Source organism: Chiloscyllium punctatum, chromosome 19 (assembly GCF_047496795.1).
Source record: "Chiloscyllium punctatum isolate Juve2018m chromosome 19, sChiPun1.3, whole genome shotgun sequence".
Lineage (NCBI taxonomy): Eukaryota > Metazoa > Chordata > Chondrichthyes > Orectolobiformes > Hemiscylliidae > Chiloscyllium > Chiloscyllium punctatum.
Window position 1 is genome coordinate 42,680,259 of NC_092757.1, and position 19,066 is coordinate 42,699,324.

Consider the following 19,066-nt stretch of genomic DNA (forward strand, 5'->3'; position numbering starts at 1 on the left):
GTTTGCAAAATGGTGCTGATGGTGTTGTTCGCTGAAATCCTAAGGTGCTGTTTCCAAACTTCTTCCCATGATGATGACATTTCTAACCTGAAAAATTATCATGACCTCCTCACTGAGACCTGTGAAAGCAGGAGTCCATCAGAGCAATGAAATTACTGCACAGAGGCCATTATCCCATCCTCCAAGTCACCTTTTATTTACACATGGAAAGACCTTGACACTGGGCCAGTTCCCTCAGAGTGAAAACAAAACTGACACTGTTGTTCATATCTGTCAGCTAGGGCTCCCTGATTGAACCAGAATAACAGGCACAACCAGGGAACTCATATTCTATAAAGTCCACCTGGACTCATAACAATCATGTTACAATCAGGAACTTGGCTGTCACTTGGGACGGCACAGTAGCTCAGTGGTTAGCACTTTTGCCTCACAGCGCCAGGGACCCAGGTTTGATCCCACTCTTGGACGACTGTCTGTGTGGAGTTTGCATGGGTTTCCTCCCGATGCTCCGGTTTCCTCCTACAGCCCAGAGATGTGCAGGTTAGGTGAGTTTGCCATGCTAAATTGCCCGCAGTGTTCAGGAATGTGTAGGTTAGGTGCATTAGTCAGGGGCAGAGGTAGAGTGGTAGGGGAACATGTCTGGGTGGGTTACTCTTCGGAAGGTCGGTGTGGACCCGTTGGGCCGAAGGGCCTGTTTCAACACTGTGGGGATTCTATGATAACTTGATCAGAGCTCCTCACTGTCCATTAATGCTTCAGATTTCACAATCTACAAATTTTAGTTCACCACCCCCCTCCTTCCCACACTTTGGGAAGCCCTGTCCTTAATGTTCCTGCTTTATGTGAATCCAGCTTTAGAGGTTGTAGTTAAGACATGTGCATGTAATAGATTTATAACTATGGATAATGTAGTCAAATAGCATGGAAAGGATTAATCAGATCAACGGTAGAAACCCATTGTGGTGATGCACTCTGCTGATTATTACACTGTGCTTTGCCTTCCTTGAGATAATAATAATACTGAGCATAATGTAGCTGTGGGAAATGGTACTTCTCAGCTGACAAAGATGATATTATTTTAAGCCACAATACTTCGAAATAACTAATCAATGTTTAACTATTCTGCATGTCTGGAATAGATGGGGAGTGAATAAAACGGTGCAATCTGTGACATTAGACATGATATTGGATAAATGACCTTGTGCTGACAGGTAGGTTTAGAAGGGTCTGAAGACCTGGGAATACAGCAGATTCCCAAGGTTGAATAATTCAACACCAGAGTGTTAATGCAGTAAAATGGCACCATGTGTTCAGACAAGTGCAGTAAAGTTCATGTTAAGGTTGGCAAACAATGAGGGAGTGTGGTCGATGCTGTCACAAAACAGTGATCAGGAAGCACCTGGAGTGAGGGGATCTCGTGGAAGCTTTGAACTAGTTTAAGAGACATTTGCTGGCCAGGCTGCCAGATCTTGAAAGGAGAGATGCCCGCAGTCATTTGCATTGCTATTGTACCTGATTTGACAAGGCTAATTCTGTACTAAACTTGGGGACACATCTACAATTGGCTAATACCAGTTGCCCACCAATGTACTGCACTGGATATGGTAGCTTTAGGCAGATTTATCGTCGTGTAGCTGAGTCTATCACCTACTGGTTTTGATGTTTTGCCTGCACGTACCTCTGTGTGATAGCTTCACTAGATTCACACACAGTTCTGCACTGCACACAGAACCAGGGCAAGACTCAAGGCTTGACGGAATGGGAAAATTAAGGACATGTTGGGTCTTAAGAACAAAGAATATTAATGGAGAGAATTAAAGTAAGTGTCCTCATGGATGACAAATCTTGAGTCAGGACTCACTCTGTCTTAAATTTCACCATAGGAGCACCTCACTGTACAATGAAGTGACCTCAAATGGTGTTGGGCTGGATCTAGACCATTCTTCCTGAAGAAGGGCTCATGCCCGAAACGTCGATTCTCCTGCTCCTTGGATGCTGCCTGACCTGCTGCGCTTTTCCAACAACACATTTTCAGCTCTTGGGCTGGATCTAGCCCTTTTTCTCTAAGTGCAAATTGGTTGGTGTTTTTTGGAGGCTTTCTTACTGAGAGACCAAGTGTGATTTCTTACTGTTTTTTATGAAACTTGCCTCATTACTTCCCCTAACCTATGGCATCCCTCACATCCAATTCTATCCCTATCTACCACACACTGTCTTGAAGCAACTCACCACTTACCAGCTATCCATGAAAACATTGGAATTCCTTGTACCAATGCCATTATTCAAAGTCTGTTTTGTACCTGGACAAGCACTGTCAGTCCACAGATGCCAAGTTCGGTTCCTGACAATTCTCAAGACGTATCAAACGGAAATTGGTGCCCTGCTTTGTGGACACGATCCTGAAGGCCCTGCTGGGAGAGGACGTGCCTTTACCCCCAGGCCCAGCAGTAGAGGCTGTTCCACCAGACCATACCATTCTGGTCCCGGTTGACCCTGGATTAGTGCAGTCTCAGCCATGTGAGGGAATGCGCAGCTCTGTTGGAAGAGGGTCACTGACCCTCCCCACTCCACTAGCATAGATGCCACCATCTTCACTCTGATGCCTCCACCTCCCACCAAGGCTCATGCTCACCCACTCTCACTCTTGCTGCAACATTTTCCCGCACTCACTGTCACCAATCGAACCACGAACCTTGCATTACCTCCGCACTGCCCACTCACTTAGGACACAACCCACCTGCACCAACAGCAATAGCTATACCACCTACTTTCATCTCCCAGGGGACCTGCCTGTCCCTCATTCCAGGGAGAAAACAGCCGAAAAGGGCAGAGAGAGTCCAGGTGGACAGCCTGACATTCACAGAATCATTGAATCCCAACAGTGTGGAAGCAGGTCAATTAACTCAACAAGTCCATACCAACCCTCTGAAGAACACCTCATCCAAACCCACACCCTTACCCTATCCTTGTAATGCTGCATTTCCCACAGCTAATTCACTGAGTCTGCACATCTCTGACACTTTGGGCAATTTAGCACGGCCAATCCACTCAACCTGCACATCTTGGACTATGGGAAGAAACTGAAGCACCCAGAGGAAACTCACACAGACAAGGAGAATATGCAAACTCCACACAGAGAGTCACCCCGAGGGTGGAATCGAGCTCAGATCCCTCGTGCTGTGAGGCAGCAGTCAAAACGCTGAGCCACAGTGTCATTCAAATGAAGAGATATTCAGCCCCAAACAGCTGACTGATTATGTCCAATCACCTGGGCTGGCATCAGAGACTGTCCTTGACTTAGTCATTGTCATAGAAATGTACAGCACGGAAACAGATCCTTCGGTCCAACCCGTCCATGCTGACCAGATACCCCAACCCAATATAATCCCACCTGCCAGCACCCGGCCCATATCCCTTCAAACCCTTCCTATTCATATACCCATCCAGATGCATTTTAAATGTTGCAATTGTACCAGCCTCCACCATTTCCTCCGGCAGCTCATTCCACAGATGCACCACACTCTGCATGAAAATGTTGCCCTTAGATCTCTTTAATATCTCACCCTAAACCTATGCCCTCTAGTTCTGGACTCCCCCACCCCAAGGAAAAGACTTTGTCTATTTATCCTGTCCATGCCCCTCATGATTTTGTAAACCTCTATAGGATCACCCCTCAGCCTCTGACGCCCATGGGAAAACAGCCCCAGCCTATTCAGCCTCTCCCAATAGCTCAAACCCTATAAATCCTGGCAACATCCTTAAAAATCTTTTCTGTACGCTTTCAAGTTTCACAACATCTTTCCAATAGGATGGAGACCAGAATGCACGCAATATTCCAACAGTGGTCTAGCCTGTACAGCAGGAACATAACCTCCCAACTCCTGTACTCAATGCTCTGACCAAAAAAGGAAAGCATACCAAACGCCTTCTTCGCTATCCTATCTACCTGCAATTCCACTTTCAAGGAGCTATGAACCTGCACTCCCAAGGTCTCTTTGTTCAGCAACATTCCCTAGAAATTTACCATTAGGTGTATAATTCATGCTAAGATTTGCTTTCCCAAAATGCAGCACTTCGCATTTATCGAAATTAAGCTCCATTTGCCACTTCTCAGCCCATTGGCCCATTTGATCAAGATCCTGTTGTAATCTGAGGTAAACTATAGACCAGTGAGCCTGACGTCAATGGTGGGCAGGTTATAGAGTCATAGAGTCATAGAGATGTACAGCATGGAAACAGACCCTTCAGTCCAACCTGTCCGTGCCGACCAGATATCCCAACGCAATCTAGTCCCACCTGCCAGCACTTGACCCATATCCCTCCAAACCCTCCCTATTCATATACCTATCCAAATGCCTCTTAAATGTTGCAATTGTACCAGCCTCCACCACATCCTCTGGCAGCTCATTCCATACACGTACCACCCTCTGCGTGAAAAAGTTGCCCCTTAGGTCTCTTTTATATCTTTCCCCTCTCACCCTAAACCTATGCCCTCTAGTTCTGGACTCCCCAACCACAGGGAAAAGACTTTGTCTATTTACCCTATCCATGCCCCTCATCATTTTATAAACCTCTATAAGGTCACCCTTCAGCCTCCGACACTCCAGGGAAAACAGCCCCAGCCTTTCAGCCTCTCCCTATAACTCAAATCCTCCAACCCTGGCAACATCCTTGTAAATCTTTTCTGAACCCTTTCAAGTTTCACAAAATCTTTCTGATAGGAAGGAGACCAGAATTGCACGCAATATTCCAACAGTGGCCTAACCAATGTCCTGTAGAGCCGCAACATGACCTCCCAACTCCTGTACTCAATATCTGACCAATAAAGGAAAGCATACCAAACACCTTCTTCACTATCCTATCTACCTGCGACTCCACTTTCAAGGAGCTATGAACCTGCACTCCAAGGTCTCTTTGTTCAGCAACACTCCCTAGGACCTTACCATTAAGTGTATAAGTCCTGCTAAGATTTGCTTTCCCAAAATGCAGCACCTCGCAGTTATCTGAATTAAACTCCATCTGCCACTTCTCAGTCCATTGGCCCATCTGGTCCAGATCCTGTTGTAATCTGAGGTAACCCTCTTCGTTGTTCACTACATCTCCAATTTTGGTGTCATCTGCAAACTTACTAACTGTACCTCTCATGCTCGCATCCAAATCATTTATGTAAATGACAAAAAGTAGAGGACCCAGCACCGATCCTTGTGGCACTCCACTGGTCACAGGCCTCCAGTCTGAAAAACAACCCTCCACCACCACCCTCTGTCTTCTACCTTTGAGCCAGTTCTGTATCCAAATGGCTAGTTCTCCCTTTATTCCGTGAGATCTAACCTTGCTAATCAGTCTCCCATGGGGAACCTTGTCGAACACCTTAATGAAGTCCATATAGATCATATCTACTGCTCTGCCCTCATCAATCTTCTTTGTTACTTCATCAAAAACTCAATCAAGTCTGTGTGAGACATGATTTCCCACGCACAAAGCCATGTTGACTATCCCGAATCAGTCCTTGTCTTTCCAAATACATGTACATCCTGTCCCTCAGGATTCCCTCCAACAACTTGCCCACCACCAAGGTCAGGCTCACCGGTCTATAGTTCCCTGGCTTGTCTTTACCGCCCTTTTTAAACAGTGGCACCACGTTTGCCAACCTCCAGTCTTCCAGCACCTCACTTGATGATACAAATATCTCAGCAAGAGGCCCAGTAATCACTTCTCTAGCTTCCCACAGAGTTCAAAGTTTGTGAGAAGATTTGTAGCTCGGGTGCTCGTTGTTGTGTACCAATGTAGTATACCAATGTAGTGTACAAAATCCCATGCAAGGACTGCACAAAACACTACATAGGACAAACAGGAAGACAGCTGACGATCCGCATCCATGAACACCAACTAGCCACAAAACGACACGACCAGCTATCCTTAGTAGCCACACAAGCAGATGACAAGCAACATGAATTCGACTGGGACAACACTACCATTATAGGACAAGTCAAACAGAGAACAGCCAGGGAATTCCTAGAGGCATGGCACTCATCCATAGATTCAATCAATAAGCACATCGACCTGGACCCAATATACCGGCCACTGCAACGGACAGCTGGAACTGACAACCGGTAGCAGCAGATTAACAAATCACTACAAATGCCGGAGGAAAGATCACTGAAGCGCTTCACAGGAGGCTCCCAAGCACTGAGGATGTCACCTAGACAGGAGACGAAACATCTGCAACACAAATTCCCTTCCCACAGAGTTCTCGGGTCCACCTTTAACCGTTTCAAGACATCCAGCACTTCCTCTTCTGTAATATGGACATTTTGCAAGATGTCACCATCTATTTCCCTTCAGTCTATATCTTCCATATCCTTTTCCACAGTAAATACTGATGCAAATATTCATTTAGTGTCTCCCCCATTTTCTGTGGCTCCACCCAAAGGCCACCTTGTTGATCTTGTGGGGCCCTGTTCTCTCCCTAGTTACCCTTTTGTCCTTAATATATTTGTAAAAGCCCTTTCGATTCTCCTTAATTCTATTTGCCAATGCTATCTCATGTCCCCATTTTACCCTCCTGATTTCCCTTTCAAGCATACTCCTATTTCCTTTATTTTGGGAAAGCAAATCTTAGCAGGACATTTACACTTAAGGGTAAGCCCGAGGCTGGAATTGAACCCAGGACCCTGGAGCCAAGAGGCAGCACTGCTAACCACTGAGCCACTGTCCTGCCCCACCTTATTGTTGATGTTTTCGAGACTGTTTTTAGAAATTATTGCAGGAGAAAAGATTTGGATTTTTAGATTCTCCTCATTCTGGATAATGCGCCAAGTCATTCTCCCACCATTGGTGAGCTTTTTGAAAACATTGAAGTGCTAATTCTATCTCCAAACACAACATCTCTCATTCGACCAGGGTACAATAGCAGCTTTTAAAGCTTATTATTTAAGGCACACGTTCAGGAAGCTGATTGCGGCTACCAAGGGGGATAATGATGACAGTGTTCTTCAATTTTGGAAGAACTTTAACATCAAGAATACTATTGGCATCATTGTGGGTGATGTCAGTAAGGACTGCTTGCATGCAGTTTGGCACAACCTTCCTTAAAGAACATTATTGAACCAGATGGGTTTTTATGAGAATTGACAGTAGTTATATGGTTACCTTTAGGCTAGCTTTTAATTCCAGATATTTTCATTGAATTCAGATTTCATCATCTGCCACAGTGGGATTCAAACACATTAGCATTCAGAACATTAGCCTGGGTTTCTGGATTAGTTGGATTTGGTGCTTGGCAACGAGCCAGGCCAGGTGCCAGGTCTCTCATTGGGAGAGCATTTCAGTGACAGTGACCACAAGTGCCTCACCTTTACCATCGCCATGGAGAGGGATAGGGGCAGACAGTATGAGAAGGTATTTAATGGGGGGAGGGAAAATTATAATGCAATTAGACAGGAAGTGGGGAGGGAGGATAAATTGGGAACAACGGTTGTACAGGTTAAGCACAACAGAAATGTGGAGGCTGTTTAAGTAGTACTTTTTGGGAGTGTTGGATAACTTTGTCCCACTGACAGGCAAGGAATTGAAAGGTGAAGGAGCCTTGGATGACAAAAGAGAAGCTTCTCCTCAAGAGGATTAGATTAGATTACAGATTCCCTACAGTATGGAAACAGGCCATTCGACCCAACAAGTCCATACCGACCCTCCAAAGATTAACCCACCGAGAGCCATTCCCCTCCTCTATATTTACCCCTGACTAATGCACCTAGCACTACGGGCAATTTGGCATGACCAATTCACCTAACCTACACAATCTTTGGACTGTGGGAGGAAACCAGAGCACTTGGAGGAAGCCCACGCAGGCACAGGGAGAATGTGCAAACTCCACACAGACAGTTGCGAGGTAGCTATTGAACCTGGGTCCCTGGTGCTGTGAGGCAGCAGTGCTAATCACCGTGCCACCCTCTAAGGAAAAAGGAAGCTTTCTTAAAGTTGAGGAAGCAAGGATCTGGGACAGCTTGAGAGGATTGCAGGGTAGCTAGGAAAGAACTCAAAAATGGACTGAGGAGAGCCAGGAGGCGGCATTGAATAAGCCTTGGTGGGAAGGATTAGGGAAAATGAAAAGGTGTTCTACACTTACATGAGGAATAAGCGAATGATCAGAGAGAGGGTAAGGCCAATCAAACATTGTGGAGGGAACTTGTGACTGGAGTCTGAAGAGGTAGGGGCGGTCCTAAATGTGTTTTTTGATTTAGTATTCATGAGAGAGAGAGTGAGAGAGAGACCTTGTTGATAGTGAGAACAGAGTGGACCAGGTTACTATTAACTGATTGAACAGATTGACATTAATGAAATGGATGTGCTGGAAATTCTGGGAAGCATCAAAACAGACAAATCCCCAGGGTTGGGCCAGATACATCCACAGTTACTATGGGAAATGAGGAATGAGATTGCTGCACATCTGGTGATGATCCTTGCATCCTCACTCTCCCGGTGTAGTACCGGATGATTGGAGGGAGGCAAATGTTGTTCCTTTATTCAAGAAAGGGAATAGGGAAATCCATGGGAATTAAAGACCAATCAGTCTTACATCTATGGTAAGCAAGGTACTGGAAAAGATTCTGAGAGATAGGATTTATGTCTATTTGGAATAACAGTTTGATTAAAGACAGTCAGAATGGCTTTATAAGGGGCAGATCATGCCTCACAAACCTTACTGAGATCTTTGAGGATGTGATGAGACAAGTTGATAAAGGTCGAGCAGTGGATGTGGTGCACAGAGAAACCTCGATTATCCAAACGAGGGCGGTATTTAATTCGGGTAATTGATTATTCGATTAATTGTTTCAATGCCTGTCCTCTGGGGCTCGGAGTTTTCTGTTAAATCCGCTCTCCATCCAGGAGACGAGGCAGCAGCAGCACACCACGCGCGAGCCCCTGTCCCCCCCCCACCCCACCCCCGCCACCAAACCCCGTACAACACAATCTCCCGCCCGCCCCTGTCCAACACCGCTCTCCCCCAAACCCCGTACAACACCAGTCCCCCCCAAACCCGTACAACACCATCTCCCGCCCACCCCCTTCCAACACCACCTCCCGCCCGCCCCCGTCCAACACCGTCCCCCACCTGCCCCCATCCACACCATCCACCCCGCCCCCGTCCAACACTGCCCCCCACCCACCCCCATCCAACACCGTCCCCCACCCACACCCATCCAACACCGTACCCCCGCCTCAGTCCAACACTGTCCCCCACCCCTCCGTCCAACACCGTCAAACTGCCCCCCCATCCAACACAATCACCCCGCCCTGTCCAACATCCCTCCCCCCGCCCAACACCGTTCCCCCCACCCCCGTCCAACACCGCCCCCCCGCCCAACACCAAACTCCCCGCCCCGTCCAACATGATCCCTCCACCCCCCTGTCCAACACCAAACCCCCCGCCCCTGTCCAACACCGACCCCCGCCGGCCCCCGTCCAGCACCGTTCCCCCCGACCCCATCCAACACCGTCCCCCACCCGCCCCCATCCAACACCGTCCCCCCGCCCCCGTCCAACACCGACCCGTCCAACACCGGCCCCCTCTCCCAGTCCAACACCGTTCCCCACCCGCCCCCATTCAACACCGTCCCCTCCGCCCCCGTCCAACACCGTCACCCGTCCCTGTCCAACACCCCTCCCCCACCCGCCCCGTCCAACACCATCCCCCCATCCCCGTCTAACAACTACCTGCCTGCTCCCGTCCAATACCGTCACCCCGCCCCGTCCAACACCATCACCCCGCCCCGTCCCCGTCAAGCACCGTCCCCCCATCCCCGTCCAACACCGTCCCCCACCCATCCCTGTCCGAACCTGGCCCCACCCGCCCCCGTCCAATGCCAGCCCCCATCTGCCCCGGTCCATCACAGTCCACCACCCGCCCCCATCCAACACCGCTCCCCGCCCACCCCCGTCCAACACCGACCCCCACCCGCCCCGTCCAACACCAACCCCCCGTCCCCATCCAACACCGTCACCTCGCCACCATCCAACACCCCTCCCCCCGCCCAACACCGTCCCCCCCGCCCCGTCCAACAACGCCCCCCCCGCCTCCGTCCAACACCGAGCACCCCGCCACCGTCCAACACCCCTCCCCCCACCCAACACCATCCCCCCCCCGGCCACCATCCAATATCGAGCACCCCGCCACCGTCCAGCACCCCTCTGCCCGTCCAACTCCATCCCCCCCGCCCCGTCCAACACTGCCCCCCTGCCTCCGTCCAACACCGAACACCCTGCCCCCGTCCTACACCGTCCACCCCGCCCAACACCGACCCCCACTCACCCCCGTCCAACACTAACCCCCCCCACCCTCATCCAACACGAACCCCCCCGCACCCGTCCAACACCGTCACCTCGTCCCCGTCCACCCCCCTCCCCCACCCGCCCCCGTCCAACACCGTCCCCCCGCCCAACACCGACCCCCTCGCCCTCGTCCAACACTGTCGCCCCTGTCCCCCGTCCAACACCATCCCTCACCCGCCCTCGTCCAACACTGTCCCCCCTGTCCCCCGTCCAACACCATCCCTCACCCGCCTCCGTCCAACACCGACCCCCTCGCCCTCGTCCAACACTGTCCCCCCGTCCCCCGTCCAACACCATCCCTCACTCGCCTCCGTCCAACACCAACGCCCTGTCCCCGTCCAACACAGTCACCCCATCCCCGTCCAACACCGTCCCCCTCGCCCCAGTCCAACACCGTCCCCCACCTGCCCCCATCCCTAATAATAAGACCCGTTGTGGTAAGCAGGTAAGTGCTGTATTTTGCTTGTTCTATTCTTTAGACCTAGTTTTTTTTTAAAAAGGTTACTTTTAGAGGGATGGCAGTGAAGGCAGTGCAATGTTCCTCTTGCGACATGTTTGAGGTGAGGGATGCCATGGTCGTCCCTGCTGATTACACTTGCAGGAAGTGCACCCATCTCCAGCTCCTCCAAGACCATGTTAGGGAACTGGAGCTGGAGTTGGATGGACTTAGGATCATTTGGGAGGCAGAGGGGGTCATAGTTCGGAGCTTTAGGGAAGTAGTAACTCCAAAGATTGCAGACAGATGGGTGACAGTGAGGGGGACTGGGAGGAAGCAGCCAGTGCAGGGACCCCCTGCGGCCGTTCCCCTCAAGAACAAGTATACCGTTTTGGATACTTGTGGGGTGGGACGACTTACCAGGGGTAAGCAATGGGGCTCAGGCCTCTGGCACGGAGCCTGTCCCCGTTGCTCAGAAGGGAAGGGTGGAGAAGAGCAGAGCAATAGTTATTGGGGACTCGATAGTTCGGGGCACAGATAGGCGGTTTTGTGGGGGCGAGAGAGACTCAGGTTTGGTATGTTGCCTCCCAGGTGCAAGGGTACGTGATGTCTCCGATAGTGTTTTCCGGGTCCTTAAGGGGGAGGGGGAGCAGCCCAAAGTCGTGGTCCACATTCGCACCAATGACATAGGTAGGAAGAGGGATGAGGATGTTAGACAGGCTTTGGAGCTAGGTTGGAAGCTCAGAGCTAGAACAAACAGAGTTGTTGTCTCTGGTTTGTTACCCATGCCACGTGATAGAGAGTCGAGGAATAGGGAGAGAGAGCAGTTAAATGCGTGGCTACAGGGATGGTGCAGGAGGGAGGGATTCCGGTTTCTGGATAACTGGGGTTCTTTCTGGGGAAGGTGGGACCTCCTATAAACAGGATGGTCTACACTTGAACCTGAGGGGCACCAGTATCCTTGGGGGGAGGTTTGCTAGTGCTCTTTGGGGGGGTTTAAACTAACTCTGCCGGGGCATGGGAACCTAGACTGTAGCTTTAGGGTGCAGGACCTGGAGTGTAGGGAAGTTAGGAACATGGCATCAATCTCAAAGGAGGGTGCCTGTAAACAGGAAGGTGGCTTGAAGTGTGTATACTTCAATGCGAGAAGTATACGAAATAAGGTAGGTGAACTTGCAGCGTGGGTTGGTACCTGGGATTTCGATGTTGTGGCTATTACGGAGACATGGGTAGAACAGGGACAGGATTGGCTGTTGCAGGTTCCAGGGTTTAAATGTTTTAGTAGGGTCAGAGGTGGGGGTAAAAGAGGGGGAGGTGTGGCATTGCTTGTCAAAGATAGTATTACAGCGGTGGAAAGGACGATGGATGAAGACTCACCATCTGAGGTAGTTTGGGCTGAGGTTAGGAATAGGAAAGGTGAGGTCACCCTGTTAGGAGTTTTCTACAGGCCTCCTAATAGTCCTAGAATCGTTGAAGAAAGGATTGCGAGGATGATTCAGGAGAAGAGTGACAGTAATAGGGTGGTTGTTATGGGGGACTTTAACTTTCCTGATATTGACTGGGAAAGCTATAGCTCGAGTTCGTTAGATGGGTCAGTGTTTGTGCAATGTGTGCAGGAGAGTTTCCTGACACAATATATAGACAGGCCAACAAGAGGTGAGGCCATACTGGATTTGGTTCTGGGTAACGAACCAGGCCAGGTGTTAGAATTGGAGGTAGGTGAGCACTTCGGGGACAGTGACCACAATTTGGTGATTTTTACTCTCGTGATGGAGAGGGATAAGTGTGCACTGCAGGGCAAGAGTTATAGCTGGGGGCAGGGAAATTATGATGCGTTGAGGCATGACTTAGGATGCTTGGAAAAGTAGGCTTCAAGGGAAGGGCGCAATTGATATGTGGAGCTTGTTCAAGGAGCAACTATTGAGAGTCCTTGATAAGTATGTACCTGTCAGGCAGGGAGGAAAGGGTCGTGTGAGGGAGCCGTGGTTTAATCAGGAATTGGAATCCCTTGTGAAAGGGAAGAGGGCGACCTATGTAAAGATGAGGCAAAAAGGTTCAATTGGGGCAATTGAGAGTTATAAGGTAGCCAAGAAGGATCTGAAGAGAGAGCTAAGAGCAGCAAGGAGGGGACATGAAAAGTCCTTAGTTGGTAGGATTAGGGAAAACCAAATGGCTTTCTATAGGTATGTCAGGAAAAAAGAATGACCAGGGTAGGAATAGGTCCAGTCAAGGATAGTAGTGGGAAGTTGCGTGTGGAGGCTGAAGAGATTGGGGAGACACTGAATGAATACTTTTCGTCAGTATTCACTCAGGAACAGGACATTGTTGCCAATGTGAATATTGAGTCACAATTAATTGGAATGGATGGCTTTGAGGTATGTAGGGAAGAGGTGTTGGAAATTCTGGCAAGGGTGAAAATAGATAGGTCCCCTGGACCTGATGGCATTTATCCTAGGATTCTCTGGGAAGCAAGGGAAGAGATTGCAGAGCCATTGGCCTTGATTTTTATGTCTTCGTTTTCTACAGGAATAGTGCCAGAAGACTGGAGGATAGCAAATGTGGTTCCCTTGTTCAAGAAGGGGAGTAGGGATAACCCTAGTAACTATAGGCCAGTGAGTCTCACTTCTGTTGTGGGCAAAGTCTTGGAGAGAAATGTAAGGGATAGGATTTATGAACATCTGGATAAGAATAATGTGATCAAGGATAGTCAGCATGGTTTTGTGAAGGGCAGGTCGTGCCTCACAAACCTTATTGAATTCTTTGAGAAGGTGACTAAGGAGGTGGACGAGGGTAAAGCGGTAGATGTGGTGTATATGGATTTTAGTAAGGCGTTTGATAAGGTTCCCCATGGTAGGCTCCTGCAAAAAATACGGAGGTATGGCATTGAGGGTGCGTTGGAGGTTTGGATTAGGAATTGGCTGGCTGGAAGAAGAGAGAGGATAGTAGTTGATGGTAAAGGTTCATCTTGGAGTGCCGTCACTAGTGGTGTTCCGCAAGGATCTGTTTTGGGACCATTGCTGTTTGTCATTTTTATAAATGACCTGGAGGAGGGGCGAGAAGGTTGGGTGAGCAAGTTTAAGGATGATATGAAAGTCGGTGGAGTTGTTGACAGTGAGGAAGGATGTACTGGATTAGTGGTGCTGGAAGAGCACAGCAGTTCAGGCGGCTTCCAACGAGCAGCAAAATCGACGTTTCGGGCAAAATGAAGGGCTTTTGCCCAAAACGTCGATTTCGCTGCTCGTTGGATGCTGCCTGAACTGCTGTGCTCTTCCAGCACCACTAATCCAGTATTTGGTTTTCAGCATCTGCAGTCATTGTTTTTACCAGTGAGGAAGGATGTGTCAGGTTACAGCGGGATATAGATAAGCTGCAGAGCTGGGCAGAAAGGTGGCAAATGGAGTTCAATGTGGGTAAGTGTGAGGTGATTCACTTTGGTATGAGTAACAAAAAGATGGGGTACTGGGCTAATGGTCGGATACTTGGTAGCGTGGATGAGCAGAGGGATCTTGGTGTCCATGTACACAGAGCTCTGAAAGTTGCCATCCAGGTAAATAGTGCGGTGAAGAAGGCATATGGCGTACTGGCTTTTATTGGTAGAGGAATTGAGTTCCGGAGTCCTGAGGTTATGTTGCAGTTGTATAAGACTTGGGTGCGGCCACATCTGGAGTATTGTGTGCAGTTTTGGTCGCCATACTATAGGAAGGATGTGGAGGCACTGGAACGGGTGCAGAGGAGGTTTACCAGGATGTTGCCTGGTATGGTAGGAAGATCGTATGAGGAAAGGCTGAGGCACTTGGGACTGTTTTCATTGGAGAAAAGAAGGTTTAGGGGTGATTTGATAGAGGTGTACAAGATGATTAGGGGTTTAGATAGGGTTGACCATGAGAACCTTTTTCCACGTATGGAGTCAGCTATTACGAGGGGGCATAGCTTTAAATTAAGGGGTGGTAGGTATAGGAGAGATGTTAGGGGTAGATTCTTTACTCAGCGAGTCGTGAGTTCATGGAATGCCCTGCCAGTAGCAGTGGTGGACTCTCCCTCTTTATGGGCATTTAAACGGGCTTTGGATAGACATATGGAGGATAGTGGGCTAGTGTAGGTTAGGTGGGCTTGGATCGGCACAACATCGAGGGCCAAAGGGCCTGTACTGTGCTGTATTTTTCTATGTTCTATGTTCTAACACCATCCACCCCGGCCCTGTCAAACACTGCCCCCCACCCATCCCTGTCCAACACCGACCCCCCACCCGTCCCCGTCCAAACCCATCCCCCACCTACCCCCGTCCAACACCGCTCCCCGCCCGCCCCCGTCAAACACTGTCCCTCCCACCCCGTCCAACACTGTCCCCCGCCCCCGTCCAACACTGTCTCCCACCCATCCCTGTCCAAGACTGTACCCCCCGCCCTCTTCCAACACCAACCCCCTTGCTCCCGTCCAACACCACTCCCCCACCCACCCTGTCCAACTCTGACCCCCCTCGTCCCCTGCCCACAATCGTCCAACACCGTCCCCCGCCCACAATCGTCTAACACCATCCCCCACCCACCCCCATCCAACGCCGACCCCCCGACCGCTCCCGTCCAACGCTGTCCCCCGCTTGCAATCGTCCAACGCCATTCCCCACCCGCCCCTGTCCAACGCCAGCCCCCAACTGCCCCCGTCCAACACCTTCCCCCCCGCCCTCGTCCAATACCGTCTCCCCCACCCCCGTCCAACACTGTCCCCTCCGCCCCCCCCGTCCAACCCCGCTCCCCCGCCCAGTCCAACACCGTTCCCCTGCCCCCGTCCAACACCACCCCCCCTCGCCCCCATCCAACACCAACCCCCACCCGCCCACGTCCAACCCCACTCCCCCCGCCTGCCCCCGTCCCCCACACCCTCTGTCCAACACCGTTCCACCCCACCCGATCCGTCCAACACCGTCCCCCACCTGCCCCCGTCCAACACCGTCCCCCACACGCACCGTCCAATACTGTCCACCCGCCCCCGTCCAACATCGCCGCCCGCCCGCCTCCGTCCCCGTCCCTGTCCCCCACCATCCCCCGCTCGCCCCCGTCCAACACCGATCCCCGCCCGCCCCCGTCCAACACCATCCCCTACCCGCGACCCTGTCCAACACCGTCCCCTACCCGCCCCCCCCAATCCACCACCGTCCCCTACCCGCCACCCCTGTCCAACACCGTCCCCCACCTGCTCGTGTCCAACACCGTCTCCCACCCTCCCCCGTCCAACACCGTCCCTCCCGCCCCCGTCCAACACCACTCCCCCCGTATCCGTCCAACACCGTCCCCCACCCGCCCCGTCCAACACCGTCCCCCACCCGCCCCGTCCAACACCGTCCCCTACCCGCCCCCGTCCAACACCATTCCCCCGCCCCCGTCCAACACCGTCCCCCCGCCCCCATCCAATACCATCTCCTACCCGCCCCATCCAACACCGATCCCCGCCTGCCCCCGTCCAAAATCGCTCCCCCACCAGCCCCAGTCCAACACCGACCCCCCCGACCCCGTTCAACATTGTGCCCCGCCCGCCCCCGTCCAACACCGCTCCCCCCGTCTCCATCCAACACCTTCCCCTACCCGCTCGTGTCTAACACCATCCCCCAGCCCCCCGTCCAACACCAACCCCCCGCCCAAAACCCCTCCACCACCCACCCCGTCCAACACTGTCACCCCGCCCCATCCAACACCACTCCCCCGCCCCTGTTCAACACTGTCCCCCACCTGCCCCCGTCCAACACCGACCTCCCGCCCGCACCCCCGTGCAACACCGGCCCCCCCGCCTCCGTCCAACACTGTACCCCACCCACCGCCGTCCAACACTGCTCCCCCCGCCACCGTCAAACACTGTCCCCCACCCGCCTCCCATCAAACACCGTCCCTCCGCCTCCGTCCAATACCGTCCCCTATCCGCCCTGTCCAACAAGGTCCCCCACCTGCTTGTGTCTAACACCGTACCCCACCCCCTCCGTCCAACACCAACCACCCGCCCAACACCCCTCCCCCACCCGCCCCTGTCCTACACCGGCACCCTGCCCTGTCCAACACCCCTCCTCCACCTGCCCCCGTCCAACACTGTCCCCCACCCGCCCCTGTCCAACACCATCCGCCCCCGTCCAACACCGGTCCCCCGCCGGCCCCCATCCAACTCCATCCCCTTCTGCCCCCGTCCAACACCATCCCGCACCCGCCCCCCTGCCCACCCGCCCCTGTCCAACACCGCTCCCCCCCCATCCAAAACCGCCCTCCGCCCGCCCCCGTCCAACACTGTACCCCGCCCGCCCCCATCCAACACCGCTCCCCCACCTGCTCGTGTCTATCGCCGTCCCCAGCCAATACCAACCCCCCCCCCCCGGCCCCGTCCAACACCCCTCCTCCACCCGCCCCCGTCCAACATTGTCCCCCTCCGCTCCTGTCCAACACTGTCTCCCACACCCCCACCCACACCCGTCCCCCACGCGCCCCCATCCAACACCGCCACCCTGGCCCGTCAAACACCCCTCTCCCACCTGCCCCCATCCAACACTGCTCCCCCCGCCCTCGTCCAACACCGCTCTCCCACCTCCCCCCCCGTCCAACACTGTCCGCCCCACCCGCCCCCATCCAACACTGTCTCCCTCCATCCTCGTCCAACACCGTCCCCCCGCCCTCATCCACCTCCATCCCATTCTGCTCCCGCCCAACACCAACCCCTACCTGACCCCGTCTGACACTGTCCCCCACCCGCCCCCGTCCGACACCGCTCCCCCACCCGCCCCCGTCCAACACCAAGTCCCTACCCAACACCCCTTCCCCACCCGCCCCCGTCCAACACCGCTTTCCCACCCGGCCCTGTCCAACACCACTCCCCCACCCGCCACCCCATCCAACACCGCTCCCCCCCACCCCCCTTGCAACACCATCCCCCGCCTCCATCCAACACCACTAGCCCGCCCGCTCCTGTCCACCCCCACCCAACCCCTCGTCTGCCTCCAAACCCTGTCCACCCCCACCCCTGTTCCCCGCTCTCCCTCCAAACCCATACACCCCCACCAGCCTTCCCCCACCCCAACCCCATCCAAAACTGCCACCCTTCTCCCCTACCCCCGCCCTCCCCGAAACCCCATCGAACAGGGCACTCCTGCCTGTCCGCTCCCACCCCTGCTGCCCCCCTCCCCGTCTGCCACTGTACACACACACACACACACACACAGCTCAGAAGTAGCTCAGTGTGCCCTCGCCAGTTCTAATGACCACTATTTTGAGGAATAGCGAGAAAGTTCTGTCTTCTGTCCTGAGCGATAGTTATCAATATCACTACATTATTATCCATTTCTCTTTTTAAGACAATACTGCAGGCAAAAGTGACCGTCGTGTTTCCTACATTTCAAAAAACTTTGTTAGTTATAAAGCACATGGTCGTGTTTGATGGTCATGAAAGAGGCTATATAAAAGCCAGTATTTCTTTCTATGGACTGTGCGGCATTGGATTTTGAAGCGCACTAGCTATTGTGCAATGAGTGAGTTTTAGCTCCCAGCTGGGGCCATTACATCAGAGGGAAAAGGAATCCCCCTTGGGATCACACCCTGCTGTAAACACGCTCCTTCTGCATCTACTATCTGAACAGGAGAAGTCAGGTCGAGAGCTGTGGAGAAAGCATTGAAGGATAAAAGTGGGAAAATTTACAAAAATAACTTAATTTAAAAAACAAACTAATTAAATTTTGAAGTGTAAAGCATTTACTTATTAAAATTAATTTTCATTGTTAACTGCTAATCACTTCCAGAAAGCAATAATCTAAAGTGAGTAATGTTAGACAGCAACACAACAAAATAAATCGCCATCTGCTAGCACAAACTGAGACTCCTGCCCACACAACAGTTCCCAGTATTGGCTGCCAGTACAATATTAGCCTGCTCATGCATATTTTATGTAAGTGACTGTAATCATATGGTGTAAAGAAACAAGCAGTGACTATATTGGTCTGGCAACAATGCCACAACTGAATGTGATGCTGAATGACAAAATAAGCTACATCAGAAGTGATAACGTGGCAGAAGTGACTGAGTGATGTTAACTGCACAAAACCAAACCCTTTCCCACAAACTCCTCTCTTTTTTGCAGTGGAACAGTCAAACAATTTGTTTGAAAGGTTAACACTTCTACTAATGAGGGGTGATCTTATAGAGGTTTGTAAAATCATGAGGGGCATGGATAGGGTAAATAGTCAAGATCTTTTCCCTGGGGTGGGGGAGTTCAAAACTAGAAGGCGTAGGTTTAAGGTGAGAGGGGAAAATTTTGGAAGTGACGTTTTCACAC